We start from the raw sequence: 21,946 nt of genomic DNA, 5'->3' as shown, positions 1-21,946 counted from the left end.
GAAGAAACTAAAATCTGATCGCAGTACAGGTTCATCCTGCTCTCTGGGGTGAATTTGACGGACGACACGTAAACGGGTGGCAGGACACGCGCTTCTTCAACTTCCTCCGACTCCACTGGGCAGCGCTTCACCTCCTCCTGTGCCGCTTTCAACGACCGAGGAGATGAGGTCAGCGGGCGGAGAGAAGTGGATCCACTGCATTCCCCTCTGCTTTTATCGCCTAGTTTAACGTCTGCCTCCTGGTCTATCTGTGTCTCACTGGCCATGTCCCTCTCGGAAGAGTGCGAAGCCACGACCGCCTTTCGCCCGTTGTGTTCTGGAACTGTCCAACCGCCCACAGGAGCGCGAGGCACGGGCACGGGCACGAGCCGGAGAGCGAAAGGCTCGAAGGCCAGGCCAGCTAATTCGGCGCGGAAACTCAAATCCACCACAGGTGAATCGACACTCAAAGCCGAGCCAAATCAACAGACGTTCACCACGAGGCTTCCGGCTCACAGAGGGCGGGCCCTGATTTAAACAGGCGCGTGGCAAACGTGCGGTCTCGTGACTTCGGACCCCTAGTAAAGACGGCGAGACGCGGGAGCAATATCTGCGTGCGATAGCTGCTGAGCATTGTACGTTTAGAATTCCGTTTTCTTTCCACCCTTATTGTGCTGCAGAAGCAATAACGCGCTCCTCATTTCCACTCTACCACCTCAGTAAGCAACTGTTCAAGGGCGCATGAACTCATGAATCTAGAGTAGTACCCGGTTCACACTCCGATTTGCAGGATTACCTTAAAGGAAGCGATGATCAGATAGTCAGTAAGGTTCTGTCGTGGTCTGTTTTAAACAAACAAGTTCTTCTTTGGTATAGTTTCTCGACCAGATTGCGTTCATGTTCCATTATTTTATAAATAAGTTCAATGTGCAATTACCTACTTTGGGGTGGAGAACGAATGTAAAACTACATACTTTATTTTTTGTTGACTATTCAATTTTATGTAGTGCAAGCAAATCACTATCACCTGGAAGGATTGTTTGGGTCCCTAGATGATGGGAAGGGAAGAGTTGAAATGACATCTTGCATTTCCTGTAATTACATGTAAAAGTTCCATAAAATGGGAAATGGCTGTTGAAGATGGGAGGACCAGGGAGTCATGAAGGATGTGATCCTTTCAATATGCTCAGAGGGGATGGGAGCGTTGTTGGTAGAATCTTATTGGGGTTGGTGTACTGACTTTTATCTTGCAGAAGCTAAACATCAGCTTTCAGACTCGTCTTCATATCTCCCTCTGCACCTTGACACAATCACCAAAATCAGACCATTATCTACCACACAGTTGTCCTGTTTCCATGGAAAATTTCCTTAATAAATTGGAAGGGCATGTGGCAAACATCATCTGGTCAGCCAGATGGGGAGGTATTAGGGTTTCCCAATCTTTGGATAATGGATTACTTGAAATTTACTGTAACTTTTTCTTTGCCAGAGCAAGTGCAGCATCAACAATCACACTTGTTTAATTCAATGTGACAGAACCAAGGTAAGGCAAGACAGTGGTCCCATTGCCGAGAGCAAGGAAGTCCCAAGGTTCACTTAATTTAAGTGCTGTGCCAAAAAGTAGGTTACAGGGCACATCAGGGTGGCAAGGTCCGGGCATCTGTACATACCGATTCAACTGAACCATAGAACATTACAGCACAGAAACAGGCCTTTCTGCCCTTCTTGGCTTTGCTGAACCATTTTTCTGCCTAGTCCCACTGACCTGCACCAGGCCCATATCCCTCCATACACCTCTCATCCATGTACCTGTCCAAGTTTTTCTTAAATGTTAAAAGTGAGCCCGCATTTACCACTTAATCTGGCAGCTCATTCCACACTCCCACCACTCTCTGTGTGAAGAAGCTCCCCCAATGTTCCCTTTAAACTTTTCCCCTTTCACCCTTAACCCATGTCCTCTGGTTTTTTTCTCCCCTAGCCTCAGTGGAAAAAGCCTGCTTGCATTCACTCTATCTATACCCATCATAATTTTATATACTTCTATCAAGTCTCCCCTCATTCTTCTATGCTCCAGGGAATTAAGTCCTAACCTATTCAACCTTTCTCTGTAACTCAGTTTCTCAAGTCCCAGCAACATCCTTGTAAACCTCTGCACACTTTCAACCTTATTAATATCCTTCCTGTAATTCGGTGACCAAAACTGCACACAATACTCCAAATTTGGCCTCACCAATGCCTTATACAACCTCACCATAACATTCCAACTCTTATACTCAATACTTTGATATATAAAGGCCAATGTACCAAAAGCTCTCTTTACTACCCGATCTACCTGTGACACCACCTTTAGGGAATTTTGTATCTGTATTCCCAGATCCCTTTGTTTTACTGCACTCCTCAGTGCCCTACCAGTTACCTTGTATGTTCTACCTTGTTTTTTCCTTCCAAAGTGCAATACCTCACACTTGTCTGTATTAAATTCCATCTGCCATTTTTCAGCCCATTTTTCCAGCTGGTCCAGATCCCTCTGCAAGCTTTGATAACCTTCCTCACTGTCCACTACACCTCCAATCTTTGTATCATCAGCAAATTTGCTGATCCAATTTACCACATTATCATCCAGATTATTGACATAGATGACAAATAACAATGGACCCAGGACTGATCCCTGTGGCACACCACTAGTCACAGGCCTCCATTCAGAGAAGCAATCCTCCACTACCACTCTCTGGCTTCTCCCATTGAGCTAATGTCTAATCCAATTTACTACCTCACCATGTATACCTAGCAACTGAATCTTCCTAACTAAACTCCCATGCGGGACCTTGTCAAAGGCCTTACTGAAGTCCATGTAGACAAAATCCACTGCCTTCCCTTCATCCACTTTCCTTGTAACCTCCTCGAAAAACTTTAATAGATTTGTTAAACATGACCTACCATGCACAAAGCCGTGTTGACTCTCCCTAATAAGTCCCTGTCTATCTAAATACTTGTAGATCCTATCTCTTAGTACTCCTTCCAATAATTTACCTACTACCGATGTCAAACTTGCCGACCTATAATTTCCCGGATTACTTTTAGAACCTTTTTTAAACAACGGAACAACATAAACTATCCTCCAATCCTCCGGCACCTCACCCATAGATATCAACGTTTTAAATATATCTGCCAAGGCTCCTGCAATTTCAAAACTAGTCTCTTCAAAGTCCAAGGGAATACCCTGTCAGGTCCTGGGGATTCATCTACTCTGATTTTCCTCAAGATAGCAAGCACCTCCTCCTCTTCAATCTGTATAGGTTTCATGACCTCTCTACTTGTTTGCCTTATTTCCATTAACTCCATGCCAGTTTCCTTAGTAAATACAGATGCAAAAAACCCATTTAAGATCTCCCCCATTTCTTTTGGTTCCATACATAGCCGACCACTCTGATCTTCAAGAGGACCAATTTTATCCCTTACTATCCTTTTGCTCTTAATATACCTGTAGAAGCTCTGTGGATTATCCTTCACCTTGACTGCCAAAGCTACCTCAAGTCTTCTTTTAGCCCTCCTGATTTCTTTAAGTTTTTTTTTGCACTTTTTATACTCCTCAAGTACCTTATTTGCTCCCTGTTTCCTATACATGTCATACATCTCTCTCTTCTTCTTTATCAGAGTTCCAGTATCCCTAGAGAACCAAGGTTTCTTTCCTTATTCACTTTGCCTTTAATCCTGATAGGAACATACAAACTCTGCACTCTCAAAATTTTTCCTTTGAAGGTCTCCCACTTACCAATCCATGCTTTTTAGATCCTTTCTCATTTCTTCAAATTTGGCCTTTTTCCAGTTTAGAACCTCAACCCGAGGACCAGATCTATCTTTATCCATGATCAAGTTGAAACTAATGGTGTTATGATCATTGGAACCAAAGTGTTTCCCTACACACACTTCCATCACCTGTCCTAACTCGTTTCCTAATAAGAGATCTAATACTGCATCCTCTCTCGTCGGTACCTCTATATATTGATTTAGATAACTTTCCTGGACACATTTTACAAACTCTAACCCATCTAGACCTTTAACAGTATGGGAGTCCCAATCAATATGTGGAAAGTTAAAATCCCCTACTATCACAACTTTATGTTTCCTGCAGTTGTCTGCTATCTCTCTGCAGATTTGCTCCTCCAATTCTCGCTGACAATTGGCTGGTCTATAATACAACTGCATTACTGTGGTCATACCTTTCCTGTTTCTCAGCTCCACCCATATGGCTTCGGTAGACCAGCCCTCTAATCTGTCCTGCCTGTGCACTGCTGTAACATTTTCTCTGACTAGCAATGCTACCCCCTACCCTTCGTCCCTCTGCCTCTATCACATCTGAAACATCAGAACCCTGGAACATTAAGCTGCCAGTCCTACCCCTCCTGTAGCCAAGTTTCACTAATGGCTACAATGTCATAATTCCACGTGTCAATCCATGTCCTCAGCTCGTCAGCCTTCCCCACAATACTCCTCGCATTGAAATAGACACAACTCAGAAGATTATTACCACCACACACGACCCTTCTATTTGTGACTTCGCATGAAATTTTAACATCATTTATTTTCACCCCCGCTCCACTATCTACTCTGGCACTCTGGTTCCCATCCCCCTGCAAATCTAGTTTAAACCCCCCCCCCCCCCATAGCACGAACAGACCTCTCTGCAAGGATATTGGTCCCCCTGTAGTTCAGGTGTAACCCGTCTCTTTTGTACAGGTCCCACCTGCCCCAGAAGAGGTCCCAATGATCCTGAAATCTGAAACCCTGCCCCCTACACCAGTTCCTCAGCCATGTGTTCATCCTCCAGAGCATCCTATTCTTACCCTCACTGGCACGTGGCACAGGTAGCAATCCTGAGATTACCACCCTCGAGGTTCTGCTTTTTAACTTCCTACCAATCTCTCTATACTCACTCTTCAGGACCTCTTCACTCTTTCTTCCTATGTCATTGATGCCGATGTGTACCATGACATCTGGTTGATCACACTCCCAGTTCAGAATGCTGTGCACGCGATCAGAGACATCCTTGACCCTGGCACCCAGGAGTCTCTGTTGTAACCACAGAACCTCCTGTCTGTACCTCTAACTATTGAGTCCTCTATTATCACTACTGCTCTCCTCTTCTTCCTTAATGTTTGGATTGAGATTTAAATGCCGGGTTCAATTGGAAAGATCAGGTTTAGGCTGAATCGAGGTGGTGGAATTTTGGCCCCAGAGCATTTCGAGTTGATTGAACTCAGTGTTTGGACATCGATTTAGGTGCTGGGCCAGATTGAAAAGGTCAGGGTATTAGCGATCGAGGCAAGGGACAGGCTGGTTCAGATCACTGCTCCATCACTTGGCTTTGTACTGAACTATGCTGAACTCTCTTTGTGGACCCACATTTAGAATGCTATTTGCTTGTGGTTACCATTTGCATGATGAGTTTGTTTCTCTCTGCATGTTGGGTGTTCAACGGTCTTTTTATGGGCTCTTTTATTTCTTTAGGGTTCTTATGGGCATGATGTGTTTATCTTTCTCTTTGCATATTGGGTGTTCAATGGTCTTATTTTATATATGGGTTGTTTTGGGTTTCTTTGTTTCATGGCTGCCTGTTAGCAGACAAATCTCAAGGTTGTATAATGTATACATACTTTGATAATAAATGTACTTTAAACTTCAAACAATTTCAAGAAGCCTGATACCATTCAGGAAAGTAGTAGCCAGCTTAATTGGCACAACAATCACCTTAAATATTTGTTTCTTCTTCCATAGCCATGCTATAACTGCAGTATGCATAAACTTCAAATTACACTGCAGTTACTCAGTAAACTACTTTGCACTTTCCAATGCTGTACTGGAACCTCAACCATTTAGAAGGATGTGGATAGTTGGTATATGGGAGTGAGTGAGTGTGCGTGTGTATTATCAGAGTCAAAGATAACTTGTCATATACACATGTATGCATAGGTCCAATGACAAACCCACTTCCACCAGCATCAGATATGCAGTATTCGAATCAAAAACATATATTAACAATATAAATTATTACAATTTATATTAGCAATCCTTCATTGTGGCAACATCTAAACCCTAAGAAAAATAGCAGTGGTTCAAAAAGGTGACTCACTACCATCTCCTAAATGGCAATTGGAATGTGCAATAAATAGTGGCAAACAATCAGATGCTGAAAATAAATCTAACAAAAAATCACAACATTTGTTTGATTCTCTTTAACAGAATAGAATATGGGATCCCAACTAGTACTAAAGCTTATCCTATGTTCTGTCCATCTTTTTATGCTTTGTTATGGCCTTTATAGGTTAAGATATGTATTTTTTGCATGCTTCTCTCAACCAATCCAATATTCTTGTTTTAGCAGACCTGATGATGTATGGACATCAGAAATATATCGTTCAACATCTCATGCCTGTCTGGCACTCATTAAGATCTTGGCTGGTCTCTGACTCAAAATGGAGTGTAAGGACATGCCTGGTAACCACAGACTGGTCAGTTTAACTTGTGAGGAAAGCTTTGAGAAACAATGATTAGGGGAAAGAAACAAACAGACCCTTTAAGAAGTTTTAATGAATAATAGAGAATCAGCACTGATTTGTTAAATGAGAATTATATTTGACTAATTGATGCACCATCACTAACGTGAGACGTGAGGCGAGATATAGGCTTTTATTGGCTGGAAGAAAGAACAAGCAGCAATTGACCACCACACTGCATCCTGGAGACTGAGGCCGGGGCGGTGTCTCCAATCGCCTTTATACCGGGGTCCGTGGGAGGAGCCACGGTCAGTGGGAGGAGCCACAGGAGCAGTCAGCGGGGGGGGGGGGGGGGGCGTGTCCAGACAGGTATATGTAGTTCACCACACTAATATTATTACTTTTATGTTATTGATGAATAGAATGTTATAGATGTTACTCAGTAATTTTTCTGAAGTCACACACAAATGACTAATTAGCAAATTTGAATGGTAATAGGGCTGATGGAAAAAACTGTAACACCCGGGGGTTGGGAGGGTTATAGTGTGAATATGATAATTCCAGAGAGATCACACTTGAAGTCAGTATTAAACTGAGATCCTTGGAGCTGAGAGGCAACAGCACTAACTGCATTAATAGGAAACTTCGTTTAAAAGCAGAATGTAGAGTGTATAGCCACTCCTTGATGAATGAAATGGATCCATTCCTGTAAAATATTTCACAAACAGTAATTTTGTACATTCAATTTGGGTGAAATATATTCCAGGTACTTAGGTAGTGGGCAGCAAATGCTGTTCTATTCTTATAACAAAAAATAAACTGCACATTAAAGAAACATACCCCAAAGAGTCTAAGGAACTTATAGTGAAAATTCATAAATAGAATATCTGTGAATCAAAGAATACCTGTTAACAATTATTATTTCCACTGGGAGATGATAGTTCATGCTGTTCCCAAAGATACTTTTTTTGTGTAAAAATTACTTGAACATGCCGGGTAAAATTTACAAACTTGTGGATGACACAAACTTAGAAATACAGCACATTTCCATAGAGTGTTGAGCTGGTTAAGCCTCAAAAAGAAAATCGTGCCCTATTTTGGTCACATCTTTTCAGGAGGATATGAAGGTTTTGCAGAGGGTGCAAAAAAGATTTGCTGGTATGTTTCTAGCAGTGAGAAATATAAGCTCTTGGAGCCGATCAGGTTAGGGGGCGATTTGATAGACGTGTGCAAGATAAAGACTGATTCAGGCAAGACAGGCAGAAGGAAGCTCATCTTGTGTATAGATAGTTATAAGACCAAAGGGAACTAATTTCATATTTTGATGGAAGTAAATAGGAGTTGTGAAGAGATTCACTTATGAATTAGATTACACACCATGTAGGATTCAAACAATGTTTTAAGAACAGAATTGGATTGGCAATGAGAGAAGATAATTTGAAGGCTATGGGGAGATGACAGATGAATGGGACGGAGAGGATTGATTTACTAAGAGCTGCTGTAAGCTTCTGGGGACAAATGATTGTGTTCTGTACTTTTAACAATTCTATTACTGGGTGATCATATGATTCTTGGTGATTATATATAGCCATTTTCACATTTGTGTATATTATACCTGGAAATCCATTTTTTGTCCTCTGGTTGATCTGAAACAGAGCGTATTAATCTGAACTGCTAACAGTTTTTGTAATAAAGGTGGTCCAACAATAGAGTTAGATAAGGAATTCTTAAGGTTAAAACTCAAGATGATGCATAACGTCCCACCACGAATGTGTACTTTTCATTTAAAACTCAGCTATTCACCATTTAAAATAAGGTAGCATTTTCATTGTGGATAGAAGTTCATAAACAATTAGTATCAATTATTTCTAATTGATTCTATATAAAAGTTAAAATCAAGACATTTGGAAGAGGAGGCTCTCACTGTCAACAATATACAGATATATAGTATGTATTTTGATATATGTGTGCCATTGCCAAAAGTTATCAGTTTCAGTGTTTTGACAGGAGTGCTGACACTTTTGTCTTTAATAGGATTATAAAATGAGAACCATTATATCCATAGTTTGAAAATTATTATGGTCCATTTTTGCACCTCCTTTAGCTTCAATGGAATTTGGTTTCTTTCATCTTTTTTTATTATTCAAATTTTTATTATTTATTCTTATTTTACAAAGCAGCACAGCATATCGTAGAGCAGATACAGTACAGCATATTTACACAGCCATCCCATGACAGTAAAACAAATAAGACTTAGAAACAGAAAAAAGTTCTAATTGATGTTTAAATTAACATACAACCAAAATTGATCCCGCACATCTTGCACTTTTCTCTCACTGTTAATTCTTCCCAACATGTGTTCATATGATGAAATCTTAATCATTTCCTCAGTCCATTCCTTCACAGTGAGATATCTGGGTTTTTTCCAGTTTTGCAATATAATTCTTGCAACTGTGATGAGACCCACATTTAAAATAGTAAATTTGTCATTGTTTACATTAGGTATCATTGTCCTATCACCCAAGAGACAAAGTCGAGGGCACAAGGGCAGTGTGGAACCCAACCAATTCCCCAACAAATCAAGAACTTTACACCAAAATGGATGAACCATAAAACACTCCCAGATCATGTGAAAACATGTGCCCACCTCATTTTTACATTTCCAGCATAAATTGTTACCAACAATCCCCATTTTGTAGAGTCTAGTTGGTGTCCAATAATATCTGTGAACTATCTTATACTGAATAAATTTCCCTCTCACTTCCCTAATATGTCTACCCACATTTGATAAAATATTTGACCACTTATTATCTTCAATATTGCTTCCAAGATCCTTCTGCCATACTACTTTGAGATTGTTACATGATTCACCCACAGAGTGCTTGAACATTTTATAAAACACCAATGCTTTATGAACTTCCTGTGGTAATGTAAAGTATTCAGTTAAAGGGTTACTTTGTGGGTCACTGTTCTTGAATATACTTCTAACGCAATGTCTTATTTGTAAACACTTCCAAAAATTCCCTTTATCTGCAAAGTTATATTTCCTCTGCAAATCCACATATGACATAAAAATCCCATTCTCATAGTGATCATCTACTGTATTTACATCTTTAATCTTCCACTCTTTCCAGTACACCATTCTTTTCCCAATGCATATCTCAGGGTTATTCCAGAGCGAGGAGTATAACTGGTTTAAATGTGACATTCTACAAGCTTTATGAATTGTACTCCACACACTCCTTGAGTGAAGTAGTATAGGATTTAGATCAGTCTTGTTTTCCACATGTTGTGAGAGGGTGTTAAGGGGAGAATGTGATGCAGCCAGGCTCCATTCTATAATTACCCAATCTAAATCAACATCAGCCCTGTCCCAATGTTTAGCTAATTTGCTCATCTCAAAGGATAATTTATATGCCCTGACGTCTGGTAGACTGAGCCCACCCATGTCCCTGGACATACACATTTTACTCATTTTAATTCTGGACGGCTTCTTATCCCATAGAAAATCACTGATAATTTTGTTGTATTGCTTGTAAATCAAATCTGAAATATTTAAATGAAGCATCCTAGAAAGATAGTTAAACTGAGGTGCTATGACCATTTTTAACTACATTGACTTTACCCCAGAGTGACAGTCTCAGTGCCCCCCACTTATCCAGATTATTTCTATCCTACTCAATAAAGGATCATAATTTAAAGTAATTATTTCATCCAAATTCTGACTGAGTTTGACCCGTAAATACTTTGTTCCAACTGGCACCCATCTGAAATTAAACTGAGATACTGAATTTGAATAACACAATTTTGACATTGGCATAGCCTCTGATTTATTGCAGTTGATTTTATAACCAGGTACCTCAGAATATAATTGAATTGTTTTCATTAGTAGGGGTAAGGAATTAGGAGGGTCACTAATCAATAATAAAATATCGTCAGCCTATAGCATCAGCTTATGCTCCTTTCCACCTCCCTTCACCCCTCTAATATTTGGATCTGCTCTAATCATGATTGCCAACAGTTCCAAAAAAATCATAAGTAACAGTGGGGAGAGGGGGCATCCTTGGCGTGTACCCCGTGAAATGTTAAAAAATAGGGATATGATACCATTTGTAATAACTGCAGCCTTAGGGTTTTTATACAAAATTCTAATCCATGATTTAAAGATAGAGCCAAACCCAAAGAATGACAAGGCTGTGGTTAAAAATCTCCACTCAACCCTGACATAGGCCTTTTTGGCATCTAGGGAGATGGCAGTAACTGGGATACTAACTTGAGGAGTTCAGCCATATTAAGTGCAGTAATCTCCTTAAATTGTCAGTTGGGGATCTGCCTTTAATGAAGCCAACCTGGTCAGTATTAATTATAGATGGCAATACTTTCCCTAATTGCAAAGCCCGTGTTTTAGTCAGTATTTTACATTTCTTTCATCTTTTATCTAATGTTTTCGATTTGGAACAAGTATAGTGTTGCTTCGCTACGTGATTTCCAAATTTTCAAAGGCAACCAAAACAAAATGCAATATTTATACAAACCCACTATGGAAAAAAGGCACTTCAGATTCATTTGAATTTAATCAGGATATTTTACTCTATAAAGGTGCTGTATAAGTGTTGCATATTATTGAGGTTTGGCCTATTGGAGAAGCTGAATAGCTTTTTATTGTTTCATCTGTTAATATTAATTCCTGAACTGAATACATTTTGGCCTGATAAATAAGTATTGCATTTTTGATTCACTATGATACCTTGATGTTGGTTTCTTGAAATATCCAAATGGCAAAGCAATATTATAAAACTAAAAGAATGAAATAGATAAATCAAGAAAAATGTAACAAAAATAACAAACCATTTACATTTATTCCAATATTCTGCATTAATACAGAATTTATGCAGTTCAAATGAAGTACAAATCTTGATGGAAATTTGATTAGTTTTTCTTGTTTTATTACTCAAATGGAAAATTATGATAATATGTATTTTGGAAAAATATTCACATGATTGATTACCACCAGAGGGCACAACTTGTACAGAATGTAATTGAGAGCAAGTACATATTAAGAAGAAAAAATAGGAAGGTTATAAAGTTAAAGGGAAGGGTGCAGATTTGAAATTTTGCCTAGGATTTTCTCTTATTCCATGATGTAAACTTTGAGGTCAACATTTAAAAGTTTACTTGAATGAAGTTGCAACAGGGCTTATGTGCTATAATGGACTACAAAATTAAGTCAGGAATTTGTGCCAACAATAGTACATCCCTTCCCAATGAGCTTAAAGTACTTTATACACATTTTGAACAGAACAGAAAAGGATTAGAACTTGCTGCCCAGCAGAATGCCTTCCAATGGACCTGAATCTACAGTAACTGTTCTGCAAGTAAGAACAGTCTTCCAGGAGCACCTGGCCCAGATAGTATGCCTGGCCATGTCCTTGGATGCTTTACAGATAAGCTGGAGAGGGTATAAAGAAATATTTTAACTTCTTGCAGCTTCAGTCTGAAGTTACCACCTACTTTAAGAAGACCGGTATTTACAAAAAATAAGACGTGCCTAAATGCTACTGCCGGTGGCTGTGACATCCACCTTCATGAAGTGCTTCAAGAGCTGGTCATGACATGCATTAACTCCAGCAATGTTCTCTCTAAATTTTATTTACAACTGTGTGGACCAATCATTGGTCTAAGTAGGAAATTTTTATACTGCCTAAAAACTGCATGGCATTCAAATGTTCTTTTTTTTGTAATGTGCATACTATGAATATTTAGAATGAAAATTGAAAATCACATACTTTTGATTTTATTTATTATTAAAGAGTATAATGAAATACAACAAAGAAAATCTTACACATTTTGTGAACTTTTTCTAGTTGCGTTCAATTCTACCTGTGTGGCAACAAAGACTGCGTGGGAACATTTCCATTACTGGGCGGCCATGCACCCATGCAGCTTCAAGGGAACAGTGAACTCCAGCCTCCCAGACAACTTTGACCCACTGTAACTCATCTACCACTGAAACAGGTCTTTGGTACACTCCATCTCTCTGGCCTTGCACTCATCTCTGGAGCATCTGTACAGTAAATAAATAAGCAAATAAAGTAATAAGCTATTGTTTATTGATTACAGCTCTGTGTTCAATGCTATAATTCTAAGCAAATTCATCTTCACGCTCCCAGTCTTCGTTCTCAATGCCTCTCTCCAACTGGATCCTTGACTTCCTGACCAATTGACTGATATCAGTAAGGATAAGCAGCAATACCTCCACCACATTTGTGCTCAACATTGGTGTCCTACAGACTGTATCCTCAGACTCTACGCTACTTCCTATATGCTCATGACTGCATAGCCAGATTCTGCTCTAATGCCAACTACAGGTTTGCAGATGAGACCACTGTAGCGGACTGTATCTCAAATAATGATGAGTTGGTGTACAAGAAGGAGATAGAAAGCCTATTTAATATGGAGTCACAACAACTACCTTTTCCTCAATATCACAAAAGATCATTAACATCAGGAAGGTTGGTGGTGCATATGCTCCTGTTTACATCAATAGTACTGAAGTTGATGCTGATGTTGAAGAAGATCTGCCACTTCTTTGCCCATTCTCCTCATCTGTCCAAGTCCTTCTGCAGCTTCTTTGCTTCCTCAACACTACCTGCCCCTACACCTATTTTTGTATTGTCTGCAAACTTGGCCACAAAACCGTCAATTCTGTCATCCAAAACATTGGCATACAACGTTAAAAAAAAAGCAATCCCAACACCTGACTCCTGTGGAATACCACTGGTCACTGTCAGCCAATCAGAAAAGGCTCCCTTTATTCTCACTCATTGCCTCCTGTCAATCAGCCAATGATATGTTCATGGTAGTATCCTGTAATACCACAGGCTCTTAACTTGTTAAGCAGCCTCATGTGCGGCACCTTGTCAAAGAATTTCTGAAAATCTAAATATAGTGAGACTACAGGGAGATAATGGGGAAAAATTGCAGTCAGTGGGATGAGTTGCATAGTAAAAGGGGGACAACATCTAAAATGGTGATGAATACAGGAGTGAATGTGTTATGTTTGAATGCACACAGTATACTGAATAAGGTAGATAATCTTGTAGCACAATTACAGATTGGCAGATATGACATTTTGTGCATGAGGCCAATGTAGGATTTGAAGTCCTTCAATATTTGGGCAGGAGGTGTCTGATGAGGTGGATGGGTAGTTTGTGAGGTGGTGTGCTCTGTCCACTATTTGTTTTGGGCTTCTAAGTGCATCTGATGCATAGGTTTGAGGTTTTCAATACCATCCTAAATGCTCCTTCTTCTCTTTGTGCAGTCATGGCCTAAGCAGTCTAAGGGTCAGTCAGGATATTGCATTTATTCAAGGCTTTGAGTGCATCAATAAATGTATTTCTTTGTCTGCCTTATAGCCTTTTCCCATTACAAAGTTTTGACTACAATGTCTCTTTTAGGAGTCTTATTGCCAGGCATGTGAACAAAATGTCCTGCTTGAGGGGACAAACTGAGTATAACACACAACACTGGAGGAACTCTGCAGATCAGACAGCATCTATGGAAATGGATAAACAGTCGATGGTTTGGGCTGAGACCCTTTATCAGGACTGGAAAGGAAGAAGAAAGAAGCCAGAATTAAAAGGTGGGTGGAGGGGAAGGACTAGCTAGATTATAAGTGAAGCCAGGTTGGTGGGAAAGGTAAAGGGCTGGAGAAGAAGGAATCTGATAGGAGAGGAGAGTGGAGCACAGGAGAAAGGGAAGAAGGACAGGTACCAGGGGGAGCATAATTAGTGCTTCCATGCTGGGGATGTTGGTCCGGTGAAGGACACTGACCTTGGTTAACATGAACTTTTGAGGATTTTCAGAAGAATGCCTTGATGGTATATTACCAAATCGACCTCTCCTCCATTAATTCAATCTACACTTCTTGCTGCCTTGGGAAAGCAGCCAACATAATCAAGGGCCTTTCCCACCCCAATTATTGTTTCATCTCCCCTCTCCACCCTACTCAAATGTTGCTCAGAATATCAACAGGCTTTCAATCCAAGTGGCCAATACAAATGCAGGGTGAATATCATCAAATTATTTGATAATGAAAACATTTTTAGCTTAAGATGAGAGAAACTAAGTGGAGCAGAAGCCTCAGAGTCTGTGGAACTCTCAGCACTCAGTTGAATGACAGTGTTTCACTATGAACATGTATAAACATGTCCTTCAAATGTGGAAGAAGTCTGGTGGGAAAAAGATTAAGAAAGTCATGGGAAATATCTTGGAACTAAAGAGAAAATGTAGTTTGATTTGCAGATATGCAATACTTTCTGATTTTTGGGACTACACAAAAAATAACCAAATATTTGAAAAAGATTTGTTCAAACCTGAAACTTTGACTACAGATTGATAAATACAGACTTTTTGATTAGTTTATCATCAGCAGTTTCCTTACAGTTTTCAAAGGTTCAAAGGTTTCTGGTCCTTTTTGCTGAATAATTAAATTAAATGTCACAATTAAAATATTATCCCTTGAAGTTTTATTTATAAAACTTAAATTTTATTTATTAAAACTATTTGAACAGCAGCAAAATAACATTGCAACAGACCTTAACCGTGGGCAAATACCAGCAGACTGACAGATCCTCTTTTGCTGTTGTTGCTGATGAACCTACTGTGTATTTCCAGAAGTAGTTATCAATGTTCAAGTTCAAAGTGCAAAGTAAATTTATTATCAAAGTACTAAGATGAGAAGTGCCTACTGTTCCATGCCCAGATCACATTTCAATAAATTGGATCACTTGGCTGTCCTCTTATCTACACGCAGGCAGAGGCTAATGAGCAAACCTCCTGAAATTTGGATGTCAAAGAGGTGATAGCGTGGGAGGCAGAGGAGCAGCAATGCAATTGCTTCAAGTTGGTGGACTAGTTTTGTTCAAGGACTCTTCTGTGGATCTGAATGAATATACCCTGGTTGTCATGGACTTTATTAAAACAGTTGTAGATGAGTGTGTTTCCACAAAATCATTCAGAGTCTTCCCCGACCAGGAGCCTGGATGAACCATGGGATCTGCAATCCGTTGAGACATTCAACTCTAGTGACTAAGAAAATTACACGAGGTCCACATAAAATCTCCAGAAAGCCATCTCATGGGCGAAGTGGCAATTCCAGACTAAACTGGAATCAATAAGGATGCTTAACAGTTGTGGCATGGCTTGAACACTATCACCTCTTATAAAGTTAGATCAAGTGATCTAGGCAGCAGCCAGGCTTCGCTTACAGATGAGTGCAATGCCTTCTATTTTCACTTTGACTGTGGAGGAAACATGGAGGAACTATTACAAACTCCCACAGCCCCTAATGATCCTATGATTTCAGTCTCTGAGACCAACGTGTGAGTAGCCTTCAAGTGGATGAGCCCACAGAAAACCATTTGGCCTAGACGGGGTACCTGGCCAAGTACTAAAGACTGATCAACTGACTGGAGTGTTTACTCAGACCTTTAACCTCTCACTTCGGCAGTCTGAGGTACACAACTGCTTCAAGTAAGCTTCAATTGTACTATTGCCTAAGAGAACGTGGTAACCTGCCTCAATGACTATCATCCAGCAGCACTTACATCCACAGTGGTGAAGTGTTTTAAGAGGCTGGTGATGAAACATATGAAGTCCTGCTTGAGAGATGACTTGGATCCACTCCAATTTGCCTACCGGAGCAACAAATCCACGGCAGATGCCATTTCCTTGGCTCCTCACTCAACCCTAGAACATCTGACAGCAAAGATGCATACGTACATCAGGATGCTCTTTACCAATTACAGCTCAGCTTTCAATACCATTATCCCCTCAAAGCTAATCAATAAGCTTTAAGACCTTGGCTTCAATACCTCCTTGTGCAAATGGATCCTTGATTTCCTCATTCGTAGACCCCCATCAGTTTGGTTTGGCAACAACATCTCCACAATCTCCATCAACACAGGTGCACCACAAGGCTGTGTGCTTCCCACCACACCTCTTCCCCCTGCTCTACTCGCTTTACACTAACAATGGTGTGGCTATGCATGGCTCCAATGCCATGTTCAAGTTTGCTGACGACACCATTGTCATAGGCCAAATCAAAGGTGGTGACAAATCAGCACATAGGAGGGAGATTGAAAATCAGGCTGAGTGGTGTCATAATAACAACCGGAAAGCCATCTCATGAGCAAAGTGGCATTTCTGGACTAAACTTGAATCAATGAAGGACGCTCAACAGTTGTGGCATGGCTTGAACACTATCACCTCTTATAAAGTTAAATGTCAGCAAGACCAAGGAACTGATTATTGATTATTGACTTCAGGACTTCAGTAATTGGAGGATCAGTGGTGGAAAGGGTTAGCAGTTTTAAATTCCTTGATGTTATTATTTTGGAGGACCTGTTCTGGGTGCAGCACATACTGTAAGTGCAATTACAAAGAAAGCATGGCAAACTTGGAAGCTTGCGAAGATTTGTCATGCCTTCTAAAACTTTGACAAATTTGTATAGATGTGTAGAGGTGAGTGTGTTGACTGGCTGCATCATATTAGAAACACCAATGCCCTTGAACAGAAAGTACTGGATACGGCTCAGTCTATCACCTGTAAAGCCCTCCCACCATTAAGGACATCTATATGAAGCATTATTGCAGGAAAACAGCATCCATCATCAGGGACCCCCACCACGCAGGTCATGCTCTCTTCTTGCTGGTGCCATCAGGTAGAAAGTACAGGAGTCTCAGGACTCATAGCACCTGGTTCAAGAACAGTTATTACCCCTCAACCATCAGGCTCTTGAACCAAAGGGGATAACGTCACACAACTCACTTGCGCCATCATTGAGATGTTCCCATGAGCTATGGATTTACTTTTAGAGTCTCTTTATCTCATGTTCTTGATATGTATTGTTTATTTTTATTACTAGTTTTCTCTTTTTGTATTTACACTGTTGTCTTTTGCACACTAGTTGAATAAGTTGGAGCAGTCTTTCTTTGATTCTAATATATTTATTATTCAATTATGGATTTATTGAGTATACCTGCAAGAAATGAATCTCAGGGTTGCATATGGTTCTGGTTAAGATGGCGCTACTGAACCCATGCAACAGTTTCTGGTAATCAAAAGGCTAAGAAATCCAACTAAAAACATTACCAAAAATGACCTTTTCTGAGGGGAATTGTGTTAAATTATTGCCACAAACAGTGGAGGGGTGAGCGATGGTGAGGCAAGTTTGGAGGATGAGCCAAGATGGTGTGTTGCAGAATTGTTGCAGATAGAATTGCGATGCCTTTGCTAATGGCCTGGGTGCAATGTTGGATCGCTCTGGGCACCAAACTAATTTGAGGAGCTTAATAGTGGTTTTGGGCTGGGTGGCGAAATTTGGGCCTGGAGCAAGTTGCTGGGTGGCTTGGTTGAGGCCCTTCCACTGCAGCAATGCCGGAGTCCTAGTATGAGTTATGATACGATGTTTAGGCAATTTAAACAGCAGCCCAGATTGGAGCCAAGAGCCAATTTTGCTTGCTCTCTGCAATGGTCACTCCTCTTTCCAGCATGCTGGAACCTTTTGCTGTTCTGTTGTTTGGTCAATTTAAGCGCCGTCCCAGATAGACTGAGAAAACGAGGTGTCGGGATCTGGGGTGAGAGCCGATTTCACTTGCTCTTTGTGATGGCGTGAGGCTATAAAGACTGCCCTGACTGTTGTGCTCTGTGCCTGCTGCAATGCTTTGGGTTTATTCTGGCTCCATGGTTCAGATTTCAGGACTCAATTTTTGGTTTTGATTATTGTTTTTCACCTCAGTTGTTTGCATGATTTGTGTTTTTTTCTTTCTCTTGCTTATCAGGTGTTTGTCTTTCATTTATTTTCTTTAATTGAGTACTTTCAGGTTTCTTGTTTTGTGGCTACCTGTGAGCAAGCAAATCACAAGGTTGAATAATGTATATATTCTTCTCCGTGGATTGTCACCTTGTCGTGGTGGAGAAGCTTGTGTGGTCCTGAGATCCCGAGAACAATGCCGTCTGAGGGTCACCCATGGCGGTAAGGTCAAGGGTGAGGTCTCTGACAAAGAACAATCCAACCAAGACCTCAATGGTGGAACAGGCAGACGAAGTTACTTCGAACTCAACGGCTGTGAAGGGGGATGAAGGCTGCAACAAATCCATCAGCTCCAATCGTCGTGGTTTCCATGCCATTGGAATCAGTTGGTTGATTTGTGAAGTATCGTGTGCTTCTTGGAGTGCGGCATCAAGTACACGTTAAACAAATGCACGCACAGGTGTCTTCACTCTGTGGAAACAGAACGAAGACCATCATCCTCGACCTCAGGGGATAGCCACAACATTCTTTGATAATAAATGTACTTTGACTTGAATATATGTACTCAGGTAATAAATTTAATTTGAACTTTGTTACCGTCAACTATATTGGATTCATTTTCTCACCGGCATTTACAGGAAAAAAGAAATACAATAGAATTATGTGAAAAGCTATACATAAATAGACAAAAGACAAAGATATACTATGCAAATAAAACCATATGCAATCATAAAACCATATGTTCAGTAGCGCCATCTTAACTAGAACCATATGCAACCCTGAGATTCATTTCTTGCAGGTATACTCAATAAATCCATAATTGAATAATAAATATATTAGAATCAAAGAAAGACTGCTCCAACTTGTTCAACTAGTGTGCAAAAGACAACAGTGTAAATACAAAAAGAGAAAACTAGTAATAAAAATAATACCAAGAAAATGAGTTGTAAAGAGCCATGAAAGGTCTTAGAATCAGTTCAAAATAAAGGGAAATGAAGTTATTCATGCCAGTTCAGGAGCCTGATGGTTGTAGGGTAATAACTTGGACCTGGTAGTATGGGAAGAAGCAAGAAGAGAGCATGGCCTGGATTGTTGGGGCCTTTGATGATGGATACAGCTTTCTTGTGGCAGCACTCCAGGTAAATGTACTCATTGGTGGGGAGGGCACCGCCTGTAATGGACTGGGTGGTATCCATCACTCCCTGTAGTGTATTCCATTTCTGGGCACTGATTTTTCCATGCCAGGCCATGATGCAACTAGTTAAGATACTCACAACTATGCATGTATAGAAGTTTGTCATAGTTTTTAGTTGACATGCCAAATCTACTCAAATTTCTTAAGAAGTAGAGGCACTGTAGTGACTACTTTGTGATGACACTTATATGCTGGTTCCAAGATAGATCCTTTGATACCAAAACGCCAAGGAATTTAAAGCTACTGACACACTCCACCTCTGTTTCCCTAATGAGAACTGGCTCCTGGACATCTGGCTTCTTCATCCTATATTCAATAATCAGCTCTTTGGTTTTGCTAATATCAAGTGAGAAGTTGTCATTGTGGCACCACTCAATCTGATTTCCATTCTCCCTCCTATATGCTGTGTACATACATCTACTGATGCCTCTGGACACATCTTCAGTGATGTTCCTGGAATCATCGGGTGTTTTGGGTCTTTCAACATCATACACCCTCCTCCAAGTGATTAGACCCCAGCTTGTGTCCAGATGGGTCTTTTGAGCCACAGCCATCTTGAGGCCCTGCCTGCCGCATCAGTAGACTTGTGGATGGCTTTCCTCGTCCTCTCTCCCTCGATGCCCAAATTGCTAGAGGTTCTGACTAAGGAACGGGCTGCAAATCCCCTACAACCAACCTCCATTGGGAGACACCTCGCTCTCCATCTAGTCTGCTGGCAGTTGCTGACCAGTCCTGCATACATGGAGAGCTTCCTTTCAAAGGCCTCTTCCAAGCGATCTTCCCATGGGACCGTCAGCTCCAGCATCACCACTTGGTTGGTAGACTCAGACACAAGAACAATGTCTGGTCGCAGGATGGTGGCTGTGATATGATTGGGGAACTTCAGCTGCCTTTCGAGGTCCACCAACAGCTGCCAGTCCCTTGCAGAGATCAGGATACCTGCAGATGTTTTTTTGCTGGGTATTGGCTGTTCCCCAGCTCTGACAAAAGCAATGGTCTGCTTGGAGGTTTGAGACCACTTCGCCCATTAAACTCCTGCGCTGATGGCTTCAGCGATGGTCTTCAGGACCTGATCATGCCTCCATCGGTACCGTCCCTCACCAAGTGCCCTTGTGCAGCCGCTGAGGATGTGCTCCAGGGTTCCTCGCTTGGAACACAGTGGGCACGCAGATGACTCTGCTTTGCCCCATGTGTGCAGGTTTGATGGGCTTGGAAGCACATCATACATTACCTGGATATGAAATTGGATGCGGTGTGGCTCAGCTTTCCAAAGTGCAGCCCAGGTCACTTTCCTCTCAATCGCATTCTCCCATCTTGTCCAAGCTCCCTGTTGCTTCATTTCCATTGCCTTGCAGGTTCTCGTCTCCTCCACTGTTAGTCTCACCTCCTCCTGAACTAGGCGGCATCTTTCCTTCCCTCTGATGGTGTCCATTTGGGGAGTTGGAAAGGATCCTAGCCCAGCTCGGCCTCGTGTGACCACTCCCACCAGCCTCCTGTGACGCAGCCTTTCCTCTGCTTCCTGAACAGCTTCCTCTGCCCTCCACTTCCTGCCAGTCCTCACTTGGATCCCTGCTCTAGCCACCTTCGGATCACTTGAGTCCCTATACTGTACCACTTCTCTGGCTCTTGTTACCTTGAATTCCTCCTCCAAGGATTTGAAGGGCAGTTGCAGTTTGTTGTGTCCATAGAGTGCGATGCTGCTCAGGCTGTTTGGCAGCCCCAGCCATCTCCTGAGGTGCTTGCTGACCCTCCTCTCTAAGGTTTTGACTATCGAGATCAGAACTGCATAGACGAGGAGGGGCCACAGGATTCTGAGAAGAATGCCCCGCTGATACACCCAGGCATTGAACTTCCCAGGTAGGCCAGACTTGTCCACGGATTTCAGCCAGCCATCCAACTCGCTTCAGTTTGCCTGAATGGATGTCATTTCCCTTAGAGAGCTGTCAAAAACCTTATCTAAGCTCTTGACTGGCTTTTCTGTGATGGTTGGGATGGCTGTGCCTGTGATGCTGAACTGGAACTTGTTGTCCACCTTCCCTCTCCTCAGCATCATAGATCTAGATTTGGCTGGTTTGAAAAGCATCCGGGCTCACTCCACCAGCTTTTCGAGCCTCTGCAGAATCCACCGGCAGCCTGGGACTGATTCTGTGGTGACTGTGAGGTCTTCCATGAATGCCCTGATGGGTGGTTGCCGTTGAGCGGAATCCATTCTGGGCCCTCTACACTCTGTTTCAGCAGATTTAGTGAGCATCTTCATGGCTAGGGAGAACAGTGTCACTGAGATAGTGCACCCTGTGATGATGCTGATCTCCACCTTGTGCCAGCTTAATGTAATTGCTCCTGAAGAGACCCTCATCCTGAAGTTGTTGTGATAATCAGCGATAAGGTCTCTGATTCTGCTGGGGACGTGATGTTTGGTCAGCGTGAGCTGCACCAGTTTGTGCAGAATGGAGCACATGCAT

The sequence above is a fragment of the Hemitrygon akajei genome, chromosome 12 (assembly GCF_048418815.1).
Source record: "Hemitrygon akajei chromosome 12, sHemAka1.3, whole genome shotgun sequence".
In the NCBI taxonomy this organism is placed as follows: Eukaryota; Metazoa; Chordata; class Chondrichthyes; order Myliobatiformes; family Dasyatidae; genus Hemitrygon; species Hemitrygon akajei.
This window is presented reverse-complemented; position numbering follows the sequence as displayed.